This window comes from Gekko japonicus, unplaced genomic scaffold (assembly GCF_001447785.1).
Source record: "Gekko japonicus isolate JY-2015 unplaced genomic scaffold, Gekko_japonicus_V1.1 scaffold494, whole genome shotgun sequence".
Classification (NCBI taxonomy): domain Eukaryota; kingdom Metazoa; phylum Chordata; class Lepidosauria; order Squamata; family Gekkonidae; genus Gekko; species Gekko japonicus.
The window spans coordinates 851,648-856,653 of record NW_015171518.1 but is presented as its reverse complement, the minus strand read 5'-3'; the positions used below and the strand labels follow the sequence as shown (position 1 = coordinate 856,653).

The 5,006-nt window shown below is 42.6% G+C and overlaps 1 protein-coding gene across 1 annotated transcript in view; it reads left to right on the top strand.

Moving 5' to 3' along the window:
- The first annotated feature begins 4,943 nt into the window (after positions 1-4,943).
- CTBS (chitobiase, di-N-acetyl-) overlaps positions 4,944-5,006 on the top strand; it is a 20,639-nt gene continuing 20,576 nt past the window's right edge. The window contains exon 1 of the mRNA XM_015419392.1: positions 4,944-5,006. The gene's annotated coding sequence lies outside the window, so the exon portion shown is untranslated.

Here is a 5,006-nt window from a genome sequence, read left to right as displayed (position 1 = left end):
ACTCTTCTCCCCCCCCCGGCTCAGGACCCACTGATCGGCTTCCCCCCCGCTCTGGCGGCGAGGTCCGAGTGGCTTCTGGCCACTCGGGCCTCCCAATCTCCTCCTCCCCCCCGGCTTGGGCCCCGCCGATCTCCTTCCCCCACCCCACCCTGGCTCCAAGGCCTGAGCGCCTTCCAGCCGCCAGCCCACCAGTTCCCAGAGCGTTCTCTGCGCATGTGCAGAGAACATTCTTTTAATGTTTACTTTTTAGGTAATTTAAATGTTTTTTCCCACTTTTCATATTTTTCTGCACACCTGGGCATTGCCCCACGTGCACAGGAAAATCTCCCTGCCCCCCAGGTGCCCCTGATGTGCGTATTTAGATATCTGCATACAGGGGGTGGCTTCGCTATTAGTATATAGATATTGCATCTGGAAAATAAAGTAGTCAGCAAGACAAGTCAGGAGTTTATTAGACCTTTCATTTTTAGCAGAGTTTGATTTCCAGCAGATTTCAGGGTAATTGAAATCTCCCATGACCACTATGTTATCTCATGGCCACAACCGTTATTCATTCCAGACACTTCTCTTTGCTTCTAGCAACTGGTGGTGAGCAGATGGTTCCCTTCAGGGAGTCAGATCTGGCCCCAGATCTGTAAGTTGCAGATTCACAATGTAACTTAAGGTAAGCAAGATTTGATTTATTCATTTTATCTTTTATAGCTCAAAGGCAGTGAAGAAAGAATCCTACCTGTTGGGCAACTTTCGTGCCAGCAGGGTTTCAGCTGTAAACATCAGAGTCTCATGTTTATTGTCTGACAGATAAATCACTAATGATGATACTTTCTGCTCCAACATTATACCCCAAACTCTTTTTAAAGAAAGGTCATTTTGCCTCATGGTTACAGATACATTGGAGCTGTGGTGGCTCAAGTGGTTAAGACGCTGAACTGCAGGCTGTGGAAGGTCAGTAGTTCAGGAGTTCGAGACTGGAGTGCCGCATGACGGAGTGAGCTCCCGTCTCTAGTTCCAGCTCCTGCCAACCTAGCAGTTCGAAAGCAAGAAATTGCAAGTAGATAAATAGGTACCACTTCAGTGGAAAGGTAACAGCGTTCCGTGCGCCTTGGTGTTTAGTCATGCCGGCCACATGACCACGGAAAGATCTTTGGACAGCGCCGGATCTTCGGCTTTGAAACGGAGATGAGCACCACAACCCTAGAGTCGGATTCAACTGGCTTTCGAGCAAGGGAACCTTTACCTTTACCTTACAGATACATATATACTTACCACCAGGGGTCATTTCGTAGAAAAAGAGCTAGGGGGACTCATTAGCATAACTCATTAGCATATGCCACACCCCCTGACATCACCGGAAGTGTGTCCTCCCCACAGCCGCCGGCGACCTCCAGTGGGCACAAGCAGGGAGCTCCAGGCCCCGCCCTCCCGCACCTCACCCGGGGGGATGGCGTTCCCCCACGTCCCCCCCCCAAATGACCCCTGCTTACCACCCATGAGAAGAATGCTTTTTTATTAAAAACTCCAGAAAATGGCATTGAGGAACTCTTATTACGATGGGGACAAGGTATACTTTTCTTTACTGTGATGCTGCTGTTCGAGGTTTATCTAGATATATGTGAGATTTACTTAAATAGAGGTTTGACCAGCACCATCACAGTTTCATATAGTTTCAAATGCCTCTCTGGATGACTTGGAAAAACCTGTGGGATTTGTGGAAGATGTGATGGAGAATATGAGCAAGAATATAATATTCCTAGTGGATATATAGTTAAAGATGCTGTGATTATTCTAGAAGAGTCTGTTGCTGTAGGTTAGCAAAATAGTCAAAATATTTTATATACCCATATATGCAACCTTTTTCCTATATATCCGGTTTAACTGATCAGGCCTGGAGAAAAGCCACTTGAAAAAAGGGGTTTGGAAACATCCATTGGTGTGACCTAATTCCAAATAATAGAATGTAATGCTTCAACAAGGACTTATTGCCAGTATTCTTAGGAGCACTTTACATATTCCAAGAAGATACATATTTTTATTAAAGCACTTCTTGGTTTTAGCTGTAGAATTTTGTACTCTCAGGCCAGCCTTTGCAATGGAGAATAAAGCTAGCAAAATTGAAAGTGGCCAGCAGAGGGGGCTCTGTGGAGTTTATTGTAATCAGGCAACTTGACTTCACTCTGCAGAACCCAGACTTCGTCAGAGACTATTTTTAATCTGTTTATTTCACCTACATATATCCCCACTCAAGTGTATTGAAGAAACAAACTAAACAATAGGTAAGGAGAACTAGTTATGCATATTTTCTACATCTTCATAATTTATTTCCATTTTGCAGTGTCACATTAGAAGCTTTAACAACTAACAATTGACACTTCTAACAACAGTCCATGGCACAATTTAGAGCAGGTTTAAGTGCAGGTATTTCCACAATGTGATCAGCAAATATGTCCATATGCAAACCTGCGGAGCTATAAAAGCAAGTACTTCAAATAAAGATAACATATTGCCAAGTTACATGTACAAAGCAATATTTGCATCTTTTATTCCATGGAGAAAGTCAGCATTCTTCAAGGTTACATGGACATGCTATCTTTAAAAGTACTTTGCCTGGCTCTCAACTTATGTACTGTCTTTGATGACCCTGTAAAAGGGAGAACAGGCTTCCAGCCCAAGAGGATTAAATGTATGCTTGAAATAGCTTGCCATTCCCTTTTCTAGCTATTTGAAGGAAATTGATAGAAGTTTGCAGCTGTGGTTGAATACAGTTGGAAGTCTATTATTTCAGATCTGTGAAATATTTATGTATTATTCCTTACTGGTTTTTTTGCCACCAGAGTCATAAACAACAAAGGATCTGTGAAATAAGTGCTTGAAACATTTGCGTTTAAAAAAATTAAAACTGAATTTCTCAGAATTCCAAATATGGGTGCTATTTTCAACAGGCATGTTTTGGTTTATTTTACTGATATGGTTTCTGCAAATATATTCCTGGATGAAGATGGGATGAGTGCTGTTGGGATGTATGTTGTTGGTCTGGTAATAATAACTCCAGAACCCCATCTTGTAATTTATGTGACTTTTAGAGCACCAACATTTTAGTGTATAGTAATGTATTATATTATATATGGTCCATGGGGTCACGAAGAGTCGGACTCGACTGTGCGACTGAACAACAACAACGTATTATATTGTTTTATTCTGTTTTTATTGTTTTAACTTTGGCATTTATGCCTCGTAGCTGCCCTGAGCCTTTGGGGATGGTTGGATATAAATCTAAAAATAAATAAATAAATAAAAAATTAATATGAGAAAAATAATTTTCTACAGCTGCTGTTTAAAAATGATTTATCTTTGTAGCTTGCAAACTGCATTGAGGTACTGTCAATACAGAAAAAAGAACATATTTTGAAAGAACGGTCTCAAAATGCCATTCAGTTTGGCCAGTTTTGCAGCATATGAAAGGATGTTCAGGAACTAGGTTGACACCTGTATCCACTGGCTTGCACTGTGTGTCATCAGTTAAGTCTGTACAATCATTACTACCTCCTGAGTGCTAAAAATATACAACACACACATCACAGCCTCCTTCTTAGGACCATTCATTGTAAAATGAATGCACAGATGTTACTCTTCTATGGTATGGGATCCAGATTTCTGCTCTCTAGATAGTGCAAAGATATTACATGCTTCCACCATTCATTGGTACAACAACACTTGTGATCTCACTTTATTCTATGGTTGAGGACAGCTGGATGTCTAATTAGGCAAGGAAGCTAATTATAGTGACAAATTGCATATTTATATGTTTGGTGTTTTTAAATAGCATTGTAGGGTTTTTTTTAATGCACACATTTTTGTTTGGAGTTCATTAACTTTACATGAGCTCTTGGTGCCCTGCCATCTGGACCCAATGCCTTATTACTTTCAGATCCGTCAGTTATATCTAAAGACACCCACCACTCTTTATTTATTTATTATTATTTTATTGTATTTATACCCCGCCCTCCCCACTAACCGGCTCTTTCACGTAAACATTTAAAATAGTTATCCTGCAGTTTCAATAAAAAATTTCTGAGAAACTTTACAACATTCATTAAAACAATGAAAGTATTTGGCTCTGTTCTTCAAGTATTCTCCCCCTCTAAATGACTGTGGTGACATCTTCTGTAACAAAGGTAAAAGGTAAAGGTTCCCTTGCTCGAAAGCCAGTCGAATCCGACTCTAGGGTTGCGGTGCTCATCTCCGTTTCAAAGCCGAAGAGCCAGCGCTGTCCGAAGACGTTTCCGTGGTCATGTGGCCGGCATGACTAACCACCAAGGCGCACGGAATGCTGTTACCTTCCCACCGAAGTGGTACCTATTTATCTACTTGCAATTTCTTGCTTTCGAACTGCTAGGTTGGCAGGAGCTGGAACTAGAGACGGGAGCTCACTCCGTCATGCGGCACCCGGGTCTCGAACTGCTGAACTACTGACCTTCCACAGCCTGCAGTTCAGCGTCTTAACCACTTGAGCTCTGGAACCGCTTTCTGAGCCCCTTTAGAAACACTTTCTGGCCTTTATGGTATAACAGCACATGGACTTCCTGGGTAGTTTGTTTCTGATATGTTTAAAGAACTGCACTGTCTCCATATCTGAGCAACATGATTCCAGTTCCTTTTGCATTCGCAATGCGATCACATCAACATGCACTTTTGCCAGAGTTCGCCCTCTTTTAGCTCATTTGTGCAAGAGTCCTGTTTGTCAAAGGAAACCTTTTAACAGAAGAACTCTCACTTCCCTTCTGCCCCAATTTCTCTAATTTGCAAGCATAAATAAGGATGTTCCTGACACGAAACTCTACGAGTCCCTCGTTCCACAGCCCTGTGAGCCTCCCCCGCCCCCCCCCAGCGCACCCTCTTGCTCTAGGCAGAGCCACGCCCCCTCCTTTCACGTTAGAAAAGCAAAAGGCAAGCGAGGTCTCTGCGCCGGAGGCAGAGCAACTGCGTCCATCGCCTTTCCCACAGCAGCG